The sequence below is a fragment of the Spermophilus citellus genome (genome assembly GCF_964194105.1).
Source record: "Spermophilus citellus genome assembly, chromosome: 6".
NCBI lineage: Eukaryota > Metazoa > Chordata > Mammalia > Rodentia > Sciuridae > Spermophilus > Spermophilus citellus.
The window spans coordinates 142,636,042-142,650,479 of record NC_138187.1 but is presented as its reverse complement, the minus strand read 5'-3'; the positions used below and the strand labels follow the sequence as shown (position 1 = coordinate 142,650,479).

The following is a 14,438-nucleotide window of genomic DNA, read 5'->3' as shown; positions in this document are numbered from 1 at the left end:
TCAATAAGGAACTGTACCTTTAGCAAGCAAACCTCAATCTATTAAATTCAGAAACAGAACTACGTGTCATGGGTAGAGCTGGAAATGTAGGATTAAATAGGAGAAATTTGAGGAAAGTTTTGCAAAAGCCATCATATCATAGCCAATATCTTTCACAAATATAACTTAGCTTCTTACAATGATCCTAGCTGAGGCTTTGAAACTTTTCACCCAGTTATTCCTCCAAGAGTTCCCTTGATGTCTCATCCCTCCCTTCACTGCACTGTTCAGGTTTGGTGTCTGGATTCTCAGTGCCACAATTAAGTTTACATAATAGAGGGGGTTCAAATGTCAAACCTTCCCCTTTGTAGACCTTAGAATTCCAGCCCAATACAACCAAGCTTTTTCATAACTTTCCTATAATAATCCTAAAGTAAGGATTTCCCCTTTAGGGGGTTTCCCCTTTCTCCAATTCCCCACCCAGACCCCTGGCTTGGCTTTGCCCTGGAAGCCTGCAAGAGTGGGAGGAGAAAAGGTGGATTCATCAGATGCCCCTGAAAAACAGCCAGAACCCCTACACCAAGAGGCCATATGGGGAAGGAGTAGGGCGGCTGGCTCCAGAACACACAGATCAGCCTCTGACTGTGACCTCTGCTTAGCTAGCTCTATAGCTCTCAGGGTCCCTTTTTCTCCCAGGAATTAAATAACATGAAATAGGTTGAGCACTTCAAAAAGTGCTCAACACATCCCCCTGATGGTGATTTATTAACTATTTAAAGCTGTGTTAATTTGGGAAAACAGTGTGTGGGAGAAAGGAAAGAGAAAGATGAGGCCATCCAAAACCCCAGAGTTGGGCCTGCCCAGAGAGTTCTGATTTCAATTCATCCTCACTCAATTAGGGCAGGGGCTATTTTTCCCCTGAAGTTCAGCTCATGGCCAACACACAATGTAGGATTCACTAATTTGAAAACCAATGGCCTAATGAAAAAAGAATCTTAGGGAGAAACCATGATATTAAGGATCTAGTCATAGATATGACTGATATTTGAAAAAGTTACTTAACTCCGTTTTCTCTTTCTTTTTTTCTTTTTCTTCCTTCATTTCTTTCTTCCTTCCTACCTTCCTTCCTTCCTTTCTTTCTAAGTTGCTGAAGCTGGCCTCAAACTCCTTCCTCTGCCTCCTGAGTCACTGGGATTAAAGGCATGTGCCACCATGCCTGACTTTATCTTAGTTTTTCTGCTCGTTGGAATTAATAAAGTTTGCCACTGCTTATCCAAGAATAGCCAGGAGAACAAATGAAATGCAAGCATGCCTGCCACGGTTCACATGGAAACTAAGACATTCAAACTATAACATATTTTCTCTATATAATGATATTATCAAGGGGGCTGGGGTTGTAGCTCAGTGGTGGAGCGCTTGCCTAACGTGTGAAGCACCCGGTTTGATTCCCATCACCACATATAAATAAACAAAATAAAGCCCATTGACAACTAAAAAATATTTTTTAAAGTATATTATAAAGTAAAATAGGTCTAATAATACCTGCCTTTCATAGGGTTGCTTTGAGAATTACAAATAATGTATGTAAAACTCTTGCACAGTGCCTGACATAAAATAGAAGACTAATACATTACAGATATTACTTTTATCGTTATTATTCCTGAGGGACCTTAAGGTAATTTCTGCCTCCTGTCAAAGGAACATAACAGCTGTGCAAACAATGTGCAAGTTCCTTGAAATTAATAGAAAATGTTGACGTCTCAACTTTCAGGAGCCCATTGTGTTCTTGTTTGCCAAATGAGAACACCATGTGCAAGAGAAATGAGTCAGTCCTGTCCGGCCTTCCTTGGGATGTTATAAAATTTGGCATAATATTAATTAGCAGTAGTCATTGCTCGCTCTGTAAGACTCACAACAATGTTTCATCAGAAATGCATGACAAAATAAATAGTTTGTTTATTTTTATCACCACACCTCTAGAGTCATCAATGATACAGAAGTCAGCCTACCACAAAGAAATTCCCAAAGCATGTAATGGCAATATCTCCTAACTGGCTTATCAGTCTAAACATGCTACCACAAATTCAAATGATCTTTTTCAAAGTTCTCTAGCTTTGCTATATCTGTGTTATTTGATCTGTATACTGTGCACATGAGAGACAGAAGGAGGGAACATGGTCTCTATTTTACAGATTGACAAATGGAGAGGCCACGAGATGAAGTCACTTAGGTCAGTGATTAAGATGGACCTATAATCCCAGCTTCTGGGGCCAGCTTCTTTCCATGGTGTCTTGTTACTTTCAGATATCTCCAAAGATCCAGCAAAATAAAGTGTCTATAAACAACTCACTATGTTTCAAAAATTAAAACAATGTATCCAGAAAATATAATACAAGTTATTCTAGGGAGTAGATCCAATCTTGCTATCAATACTATCTAAGATTTAAAAACTGGATATCTCATAGAAGAAACTTTCATAATCACCAAAAATAAAAGATAATCCAGTCAAAAAACCAACTCTATGTAACTCCAAAGGTATCAGGAAGAACTCTAGATCAAGTCTGGAAATCTGGATTCCAGGTTAATTCTGGCTCTAGCTCTGTGTGTGACTTTAGATAAACTCCTATGTCTGTAGAGTTCCAGGGGTTTTTTTTTTGTTGTTGTTTATCTGTTTTTGTTTTTGTTTGTTTGGTTTTGTTACCAAGGATTGAAGCCAGGAAGTGTTTAACCACTGAACCACATCCCCAGCCCTTTTTCATACTTTATTATATTTACAGATCTTATATAGATAAGATAGATATTATATTATATTTATAGACAGAGTATTGCTAAATTGTTGAGGCTAGTTTTGAACTCATGATCCTTCTGCCTCAGCCTGGGATTACGGGTGTGTGCCACCAGGACCAGCTGTTCCAGGTTTATCATCTATAAGATAAGGGAGTTGGATTTAATGTAGCTGGTAGAATATTGAAATTATCAAATCTACAAGTCAGTAGTTGAGTCCATGGAGGACTCATCAGTAGTTGAGTCTACTTCTTTAGTAATGATTTACTAGCATAAGCACTGATAAGCATGGAGATTAGAAAGCTAAAACTATTTAAGTTTATAGTAGTGTTCTATTCAATAGAATATACAAAGCTATTCTTATGAATAAGCTGCAATAAAATATATGGTTGCATCAATAAGCATCTAAAAGTCTTATCAAGATCAAAATTAAAGCCATCTAGGGCTGGGGTGCAGCTGTTGGAATGCAGAATCACCATATACATGGCCCTAGATTCAATCCCCACCAGTAAAAAAAAGAAAAGAAAATACAAAAGACATGTACTTACAGGGCTAATCAAAATGTCCTTTTTAAATTTTAAGAATAAATAGACACCCCTGTTTATGTGCGGTCCATCTGAGGAGGAACAGCCATTTCAAGGTCACCTCTTGCCTGTAGGAGAGCTCAGGTGTGCAGGAAAAGCCAACCCATCTGACCACGTGCTTCTAGAAAAGTGTCTCTAAGACAGGGGGCTGCCTCTTACTTTCCTACACAGTTCCACAGGGTTTATTTTTTATGATTGCTTTTCCTCCCTAAATGATGTCTTAAGATCTATTTAAACCTGATTATACCTTGCCCATGTCTCAGAAATGCTCTTTTTTTTCCTATTGTAATTGCCACTTATAGTAATCAAAAATTCCTTAGGAACAGAAGCTCAGCTATACAAAGCTTTATAAATATAAAGCAAATATATCTGATTATCTTGAATTTTGATGAATATCCCTTCAAATACTTTGCTCATCTTAACAGAAATGAATTCTTATATTTGACAGAAGATCATTAAGAAAAAACATGAAGAAACAAGTATATAAAAAAATGTTCAACATCTCTAGCAATTAGAGAAATGCAAATCAAAACTACTCTAATATTTCATCTCACTCCAGTCAGAATGGTAACTATTAAGAACCCAAACAACAAGTGTTGATGAGGATGTGGGGGAAAACGCACACTCATACATTGCTGGTGGAACTACAAATTGGTGCAGCAAATATGGAAAGTAGTATGGAGAATCCTTGGAAAACTGGAAATGGAACCACCATTTGACCCAGCTATCCCTCTGCTTCGTCTATACCCAAAGGACTTAAAAACAGCATACTATAGGGAAAAAGCCACATTGATGTTTATAGCAGCACAATTCACAATAGCTAAACTGTGGAACCCAACCTGAATGCCCTTCAATAGATGAATGGATAAAGAAAATGTGGTGTATATACACAATGGAATATTATTTAGCATTAATAGAGAATAAAATCATGGCATTTACAACTACATAGATGGAGTTGGAGAATATAATGCTAAACAAAATTAGCCAATCCCAAAAAAACAAATGCTGAATGATTTCTCTGATTTAAGGATGTGGATTCTTAATATGCTGTGAGGGTGGTGGGGTGGGAGGATTAAATGAACTCTAGATAGGGCAAGGGGGAAAGAGGAGGGAGGGAAAGGGAGGGGACATAGGGGCAGGAAAGACAGTGGCATGTGATGGTCATCGTTACCCTAAGCGCATGTATGAAGACAAGAAGGATGTGACTATTTTGTGTACAACCAAAGATATGAAAATTTGTGCTCTATATGTGTAATATGAATTGTAATGCATTCTGTCATATATAACAAATTAAAATTTTTTAAAAAAGAAAGAAAAATCATGAAACAAATGGATACTAGATACTTAATTTTGCCCCAGAGAAAGAAAGAAGGTATCAGATGGCAGGAAAATACTCATTTATCTTTTGTCAATAATTAAAAATAATTCATTCATTTTGCCACCACATACTATTGTAAATAGCATCCAAAATAGCAGAACAGATTTTTAGATTTCAATTCTACTATATTAAAGAGTGTTCCAGAGGCTAGTGTAGCATCTTTCTTTCAAAATTGTTCAAAGTGGGCTGAGGATATAGCTCAGTTGTTAGGGTGCTTGTCTCACATGCATAAAGCCCTGGGTTTGATCCCCAGCACCACAAAAAAATAAAATTAATTAATTAATAAGATAAAATTGCTCAAATTATCAGCTATTATATAATGTAGAAAATATATGAACTGAATTTTCTGTAATAAACTTAATTCAAAAATTCTGTTCCACTCTTTAAGTAAAAAAAAAAAAAAACTTCTGTCTAATTATTAGACCATATTTTGACATAATGTCATGAAATCCCTTGGGCCATATGGAAAATGCCCTCCCTTAGAAATACTTGGACCTCCTGGAACTGAAAGAGGAAGAATGTATATCATGATAATATAGAAAAATTCTTTTTTTAAAATAATTTTTTTAAGAGAGAGAGAGAATTTTTTTTTAATATTTATTTTTTAGTTCTCGGCGGACACAACATCTTTGTTGGTATGTGGTGCTGAGGATCGAACCCGGGCCGCACGCATACCAGGCGAGCGCGCTACTGCTTGAGCCACATCCCCAGCCCAATATAGAAAAATTCTTTGTGATATGTCCCCTTATTCAGGACTATGAAAATCAGAAAATATATTTTTAACTCATGCAGTTTTCTTTAATATTGGTTTTCAATTCTCAAATGGCTTCCAAATGAGACGCAGAAGTACTTTTCTTTTTCTTTGCAGTACAAGGATGGAACCTAGGGTCTCTGGAATACTAGGCAAGTACTCAATCACTGAGCTAAATCCCCAAAACTTGTTTAAAATTTTGTTTTGAGATAGGCTTTTGCTAAATTGGCCAGATTGGCCTTGAATTTGCAATCCTCCTGCCTCAGCCTCTCAAAGTACCTGGAATTAGAGGCATGCACCACCACACTCAGCTTGCAGGTATCTTTATATTTTACAAGTATACAAGGTGATTTTGTGCACTCCCTGGCCTAAGCTCCTATGTCTATGCAGATGACTCTTGAATCTATATTTTAGTAGTCTATATTTTTTCTTTGACATGTCTTCTGAACTTTAGACCTATATGGTTTGTCATCTAACTCCAGACCTATATTTTCAGTTGACTTATCTGCCTGACATAAGTCAGATGCAAAATTTCTGTCACCATATGAAAAAGAATACAAATTTGAAGCAATATTTACCAAAAATTTAGTGCAAATCTGTCATGAAACACAAATTAAATAAAATGTTGAAAAAAATAGTACTATGTTTACATCTATATTCATTTTCTTTTCAGAATTCAAGACTCAATGCTTGATTTAGTTCAACAGTCATATCACAGACGTAAAGAACTAAAATTAAGAGAGTATCTTGATTCACACAGTTCCTGGCTCTTACAATCAGTAGCTTTTCTTATTTTCCTGTTTTAAAAGCTCCTTGATGCCTTGCATACTGGAAATAAGTATTGCTTCAGATGAAATTGCTTCAGACCATTTCCTGAGATTACGTAATATCTTTCATTTCTTTTGATTTTTTTTAAAGCATGTCTTTCAAAGGAGAGTAGAAAAAAAATGCAAGATAGGAGATGTCGTCTTGACTCAGTGTCACTCCTACTCAGGGAAGAAATTCAGTTTATCTTAAGAGCCGTTTGTTCCTCACCGAAGCAAAATTATTTCTAAGAGGGTGTTGGGAATGCTAACTCCTACGTTTCTTTCTGTTCCTTACACTATTTTAATAAAATCCTGGAAAGGGAGAATCTCTGTACTCATCCTTGACTGCTTAGAACCACCTGGGCAGCAGCTAGAATCCTGAGCAACCCAAACCCATCAAAATGACTGAATCTGTGGTCCTTTTAAATGTTGAAGGTGGCAATGGCTTAATTGGTTGCCATATTACAAAGAACAGTGCATATGGAACCAGAAGTTATTCCCATAATCTTGCTCTACCATTTGATGAGTTATTGGGCGAGTTACTGTGAGCCTTTCTGAACCTCCATTTTAACAGTGCAGCTCAACATTATTGAGCACCTGTTATGTAACAATGATCTGGGTACTGGAGATATAAAAATATAAAAATAATCATAAAAGCCTAATAAATGCTCTCAAGAACTTTATTAATTGTGGATAAAACATAAAAGTTAAGAAAAAGATGATTTAATTTTTTTCATTTTTTTTATTGGTTCTCATCAGTTATACGTGACAGCAGAAAGCTCTTCAGTTCATTGTACACAAATGGAGCATAATTTTTCCCTAGTCTGGTTGTACATGAAGTAGAGTCACACCTTTGGTGCAATCATATATGTACCTAAGGTAATGATGTTCATCTCATTCCATCATCTTTTCTACCCCCAAGTCCTCCTCCCCACCCTTTACCCCATCCAAACTTCCTCCACTCATCCCATTATGGATTAGCATCTACTTATCAGAGAAAACATTTGGCCCCTGTTTTGGGGGGATTGGCTTACTTCACCTAGCATGATATTCTCCAACTCCATCCATTTATTTGCAAATTTCATAATTTTACTTTTAATGCTGAATAATATTCCATCTGTATATATACCACAGTTTCTTTATCCATTCATCTGTTGAAGGACGTCTAGGTTGGTTCCACAGTTTAGTTATTGTGAATTGTACTGCTATAAACATTGATGTGGCTGTGTCTCTATAGTATGCTGATTTTAAGTCCTTTGGGTATAAACTGAGGAGTGGGATAGCTGGGTCAAATGGTGTTTCCATTCCAAGTTTTCTAAGGAATCTACATAGTGCTTTCCAGATTGATTGCACCAATTTGTAGTCCCACCAGCAATGTATAAGTGTGCGTTTTTCCCCACATCCTCATCAATACTTATTGTTGTTTGTATTCTTGATAACTGCCATTCTGACTGGAGTGAGATGAAATCTTAGAGTAGTTTGGATTTGCATTTCTCTAATTACTAGAGTGTTGAACATTTTTTATACATTTGTTGATCAATTGTATACTTATATATTTGTTGCATCAATTGTATCTGAGAAGTCTCTGTTTAGTTCCTTAGCTCACTTATTGCTTGTTTGTTTGTTTGTTTGTTTGGTGTTAAGTGTTTAAGTTCTTTATATATCCTGGAGATTAGTGTTGATGTATGTATGGTAAAAATTTGCTTCCATTCTATAGGCTCTCTCTTCAGTTCATTGTTTCTTTTGCTTAGAAGAAGCTTTTTAGTTGGAATTCATCCCACTTATTGATTCTTGATTTTATTTCTTACACTTTAGAAGTCTCTTTAAGAGAGTTGGGGCCTAATCCAACATGATGAAGATTTGGGCCTACTTTTTCTTCGACTAGGCATAGGGTCTCTGGCCTAAGTCCTAGGTCCTTAATCCACTTTGAGTTGAGTTTTGTGGATGGTGAGAGATAGGGGTTTAATTTCATTTTGCTGCATATGGATTTTCAGTTTGGATAATTTTAATTTTATACTAATAATACATATGTGATATGTAGAAATATTTTTGCAGGAAAAGAATGGAAATCCACTTATCTTTCAGAATTTTTTCTTTTCTCCCCAAATGTTAAGCTTTGGGAAACACTTCTCAGAGAAGCTAAGTTTTCTTTCTTAGTGACACTGGAAAACCTTTTTATAACTTCTCATTATATCTTATTTGTCGCAGTTTAAAGACAATATGTGAAGTGGTGAAAAAGAAAATGCACACTAAGCAGTCTTTAGGGATTTTGCTGCTGGGTTAGGAAAGATTTGCAAGCCCTATATTAATGAAGTCAGTACTACATGGGCTGGGTGAGAAATGTATTCTAGCTACTGAAAAATAAAACAAAGGAACATCTGGCATCTCACCTACTTGCAGGCAAAGAAGTGAAGGGTGAAGAGGTGATGGCCAAGAGATGCAAAGCTGGGTTGTTTTCACTCATCCTCTCATTCATTTGGCTCATGAACACTTAACAGATTATCTACTGCGTAGGAATCACTGTGCAAAGCAGCACAGGGAATGCCAGGCTTTCTGTTCCTTCTCCTTCAATTTAATGCTGAATGTTAGCTGCATTTTATGACAGAGATCAGGAGATAGTTGGGAGAGACCTTGCTATCTATCTGAAGAGATGAGGGGAACAAATTTAAAAAGTCTAAATCAATATGAAGCAAGCAGGGTGACGTGAGTCCTCAGGGTAGTACAATTAATGAACCATCACATGTTGGTAAAAGCTAATGAATATGCACAATCTAATCAGAATAGTAGCTAGGTTGAGTGAGGAGAAGTGACCTGAACTGTACCTTTTATCTTAATCTTAGGCACAAAGAAGAGAGAAAATTATCATCACAGAAAGAGCTTCCCTGAATAAAAGGTTAAGGCAATGGCTGATAGAAAGCTGCTGCTGTTTATTCACCAAAAAAAAGCGGAGGTGGGAGGGCTAGGGGGGAGGGGTATCTACCTTATGGGTCCTTTGTGTTCATACCTTTACAGACCTTGACTGCAATGGGTCTGTATTAGAATCCTATTCAAAATTATATCACCTTTATGGAAGGAAAAAAAAAAGCACTTGAGAACAAAATAATATCTGCTGATTACTTTGTTATGGTGTTTACTGAACTATTCCTGGATGTGATTTGGTAACCATCTCTTTTCAATTTCAAAAAAACCAGTCAACCAGAAATTCAATTTCTCCTTGTATCTTTTATCATTAGATGAAAGATACAAGGAGCAATTAACTTAACTCCTTTAAGAATATCTGCTTGCAGGGGCAGTGACTCATGCCTATAATCCTAGTGACTCAGGAGGCTGAGGTAGGAGGATCCTCCAGCCTCAGCAAGTTAGCAAGGCCTTAAGCAACTCAGTGAGACCCTGTCTCAAAATGAAAAATAAAAAAGGGCTGGAGATGTGGCTCAGGTGTAAAGCACCCCTAGTGCAAGAAAGAAAGAGGGGGAGAAGGAGGGAGGGAGGGAAGAAGGAAGGAAGGAAGGAAAGAAGGAAGGAAGGATGGACAAATGGACAAACATCTCCTCTGGTTGCAGGAGACAAAGAAGAGACCCTTGCTGTTGTCCTTTTTGTGACAGGGATCTGTACAAAAAAAAAAAAAAAAAAAATCCCAGATTGCCTGGGGAGCTACTGATTTCTTCAGATCCCAGGCACTATAAATTTGCTAATTCCAATCCTCATCCTTCTTCTACCTAAATCTTATTTTGGAAATTAGGATTGGTCACCTCATTGCCACATACTGCCTAATTTCATTATGATTAAATGGTCAGGAAAAAAACAAAGAACAAAACCCTCATATGGTCTTGGTGAAAACTAAGCATTGCATGTAGGTTCCTTTAAAGACCGAAGAAGTTCATGTCTGTTGTACGCCATCAGTGATATGAGAAACAGCCCAATGGAAAAGTAAGGATAGCAAGTATCTTGTGTGAATTCTCTTTTCTAGTCAACTGCAGGCAGGACATTAATTAATGGGTATGTCTTCTTTTCTAAGGGAACTTGTACTTAAAGGGACAGGATGGAATAAAGCATGATTTGGCTTCATAGAAATATTCAAAGCTAATTCTTCCATAATGCACATGAGAAGTATGTCCTAAAAACATGCCTTCATTTTTCCTGTGAGCCACAAAAGAAAGAATTAAGTTGTTTTAGGCCTCCTTGGGGAAGAAAACCTGAGTTCTTGGAATAAATCATATTAGGCTTCCAAGCTGAGACCCAGGTTATTCACAGTTGTGGTGATCTTTTTAGGAAGCTCAAGCCCAGGAACAGTTTACAGGAATGAAGTGCAGAATTACAGGGTAGCCCCAAAAGTCCTAAAATTCAGTGACTATACTTAGGCTGTAAATCATACACAAAGAGTTGTGGCAACATTTCCACTTTATCTTCACCCAAATCTCTAATGAAAACAAGTACTAAACAAATGCCATTTTTTTTTTTTTTGAAGTTGGAAGATTTTTGTTATTTTAACTTTTTCTTTGAGCTGGAATTTGGGGAACCTCATATGAGTTCAACTACCGGTCAAGTTTGGGGCTGAAACAAGCTGAGTTGGGCCCTCTTTCCTAATATATTTAGTTCCTTAAATTAGACACATTGTGTGCATGTAAACACTGTGAGAAAAGGACACTAGTGGTTGACCACAAAGCAGATTGGGTAAATGACCATCATTTAAGGCTACTAGGCGGAGTCTTCAGAGGTGAGTGACCCCTACTTTCTGTAAGTGGTTCTTCTCACTACCTTATGAGAAGAGTACCATAAAGAATTCAGGGCAGTCAGGCAAGTCTCACTGACTTCTTTCGCATCCTTAACAATTCCAATGTGTGGGTGAGACAGGAGCTTCCCCAATCACCCAACCTACCACAGGTTCCCTCGTCCTACAATCTCAAGTACAGCTCATGTGAAACACTCCTTACGGTAATTTTGGTTTTGTTTTTGTTTTTCACTTAACCTGGCAGGTGGGGGTAACAATGCAGTGGAGTCAAGCATATTGGGTTCAATTCTGAATTCAATCTCTCTCTCTCGCTAGCGGTGCAACTTTGAGCTAGGTATTTATATTCTCCAAGCTTCCACTTTCTCATCTGCATTCAGTTTTATTAAATTCAGTAATTTGTGATTCAGTAAATATTTATGAAAGACTACAGACTGTGCTAAGCTTTGGAGAATAAAAACTATAGGAGTAATATGGTCCAGGCTTGGTGGGTCAAAAAGAGCCACAGAGATCATGTAAGGTGATGGCCGAATTCTGCAGAGGCCTTGAAAGCAAGTTGCCTGATTTGGGTGAAGAGATCCAGGGCCCAGGATAGTTGTGCTGCTGAAAACCTACATGAACCATGGGGTAAGGGGATTCACGTGGTACTTTCCTGGCTCACAGGAGAGACTGGTTATTCTCCAGCTGCAGATGTCCCTAAAACAGCTCATGGAACTGAGTCAGACACTCCAAGAGGAAACTTGCCAGGAACTTCTGCCAGATTTGGAAAAGCTCAAACCTGGATTCTTCCTCTAGAAACCACAACACACTTCTCTTTTGAGTGGAAGAAAGAAGAAAGGGGACCTGAGTAAAAAGAAACTTGGCAAATAAGCAGAAGGGATCCACAGAAGGACCTTCTGTTTTGGATGCAAAGTATATTTTCCCAGAGAAAGAGAAGTGCATAATGCTGGCAGGTGAGGACCCTGGGATGAATCTATCTGCCACTGGCCACTGTGGACACTGAGTTACTATCGTTTTATCTGTCCAAGCACAAGATTAAATCAGATTATTGCTCAGGTTTCCAATTTATTTATTTTATTATTTTTTTTTTTTTTGGTACCAGGGATGGAACCCAAAGATGCTCAACCAATGAGCCACATCCCCACCCCATCCCCCTTTTTTTTTTAAGAGACAGGGTCTTGCTAAGTTGCTTAGGGCCTCACTAAATTGCAAGGCTGGCTTTGAACTTGTGATCCTTCTTCCTCAGCCTCCTGAATGGGTGGCATTCCAGGCATGTGCCACCAATGTCTGGTCACTTTTCTGTTTTCTTAATTATTGAATCTGTAGTCCCTAGGATAGCACCAGCACATAGAGGTGCTCACTAAATACTGGTTGAATGAATGCACAGTGATTAAGAGAAATGATCCCAGTCTTCACCAAAATTCAAAATGTGATGGGAAATCACTTACATGCTGGTGCAAGTAGAGCAGGCCACTTCTGGAGCACACTGGAGAAGAAATTAACCCAGATCAGAGAATACTTCTGGGAGGAAATGATACTTAAAATATGGACTGCAAAATGAGAGGTCATACAAACAAAAACCAGAAGAACAAGGGTTGGTGTGAATTGAATGAAACAGAGAAAAGACTGCAAACATGTAGCTGATAAGCTGGACTTCATCTAGCAATGTTTTGTTTAGCCAGAATTGGCTCATATTTAAAAACCAAAATTTACATTAAAACCTATAAATCACCAGGTATGGTCTTTTGAGTGGAAGAAAGAAGAAAGGAAACCTGAGTAAAAAGAAACTTGGCAAATAAGCAGAAGGGATCTACAGATGGACCTTCTGTTTTGGATGCAAAGTATATTTCCCCAGAGGAAGAGAAGTGCCTGTAATCTCAGAGACTCAAGAGGCTGAGGCAGGAGGATTGCAAGTTTGAGGCCAGCCTCAGCAATTCAGCAAGACCCTCAGCAACTTAGTGAGACCTGATCTCAACGTAAAAAATTAAAATGGATTGGGACTGTAGCTCAGTGGTAAAGCATCCCTGATATCAATCCTCAGTACCAAAAAACAACAGCAATAACACCCTGTAATTCTCTCTCTCTCTCTCTCTCTCTCTCTCTCTCTCTATCTCTATCTCTATCTCTCTCTCTCTCTCTCTTCAGTACTGGGGATTGAGCCCAAAGACACTTTACTACTGAACTACATCCTAGCCTTTTTTTTTTTTTTTGAGGCAGAATCTCATTAAGTTGTCCTAGCTGGCCTTGAACATATGATCCTCTTGCTTCATCTTACAAACTAGAATTACAGGTGTTTGCCACCATGCCCAGCTTATAATTTTCGCTTCTCTTTAAATATTCAGAAGATTGAATAAAATTAGCTACAGTTGAAAAACTTTCCAGCTCTCAATTATATATTGCCTCCATTGTGAACCCTGAGACTGAATGTCATTGACATTTATAATTGTATATATTCTGCTACATTTCAAAAAGTTCTAGAAAACAAATAAATTATATTATAGTAGCCATGTACTCTCAACAGTGGGAATAAAAGATAGATTGATAGGACTGAAAGTCTCAAGAAAAATACAGATATAGGTGTATTTTTGTAAGAGAAGAATATGCCTATGCAAACTCCTAAGCTGTTCAATTCAGTTACCCAAAGGCATGGGAGTTTGTCACCTTGGAGCACTATATACAACTGGAGATATGAAAAAGATGGAAGAGGGGATGGGGGTGTTGGTCATACATGAAAGGAAATAGGCTCTGGTTAAAACATAACGTGTGGCATGTAGAACAAAGATGTAATCAGGTCCAAATCCGGAAGCCCTGTGAATGCCATTTTAACTAGTTTGAACTTTACCCCCAAAGCCAGTGAAAACCATGGAAGTGCTTCAAGCAAGTGAGTGATAGAACTCCTTTTTGTGTTCAAGGAAGATCTCTCTGGCTAAAGGATGATGAGTAGAATGGAGTTGAGTAAGACCAAAGGCTAAATGACCAATTACAAGAAAATATCAGGAAGGACAGCATAAGAGGATGTTGACCTCAATGGTAACTGGAATGGAGAGATTCTAGAGGAGTCCATTCTTCCCCACCCCACCCCCCATCATTAACATTATTTTTGTTTATTTACAGCATCATTACTCCCAGCTAGATTTACCTCCCCAGATGCCTTTGCACAGCCTCCCAGAACAGCTATCCAATCCTGGGGTATCTACCTGAGTATTGCTTGCTATAAGAAAGATAAGTGTATTCATTATCAACATGAATTGACTGTCCTGTATCTATCCGAAGACAGAACTGATAGAACTTAGTAGTTGTAGAAAAAAGATTTACTTTGCAGAGTTTTTATAAGGATTAAGTATATAGAATATCTAATAGTGCCCAAAATAAAGCAGGAAATAAATGTTGATTTCCTCTCTTTTCTCTCTTCCTTTACCTGGTTAGGAGT

At 37.8% G+C, this 14,438-nt stretch overlaps 1 protein-coding gene across 1 annotated transcript in view; it reads left to right on the top strand.

Moving 5' to 3' along the window:
* RO60 (Ro60, Y RNA binding protein) overlaps nt 1-14,438 on the top strand; it is a 301,212-nt gene that overhangs the window by 99,126 nt on the left and 187,648 nt on the right. The gene's annotated exons all lie outside the window — the stretch shown is intronic.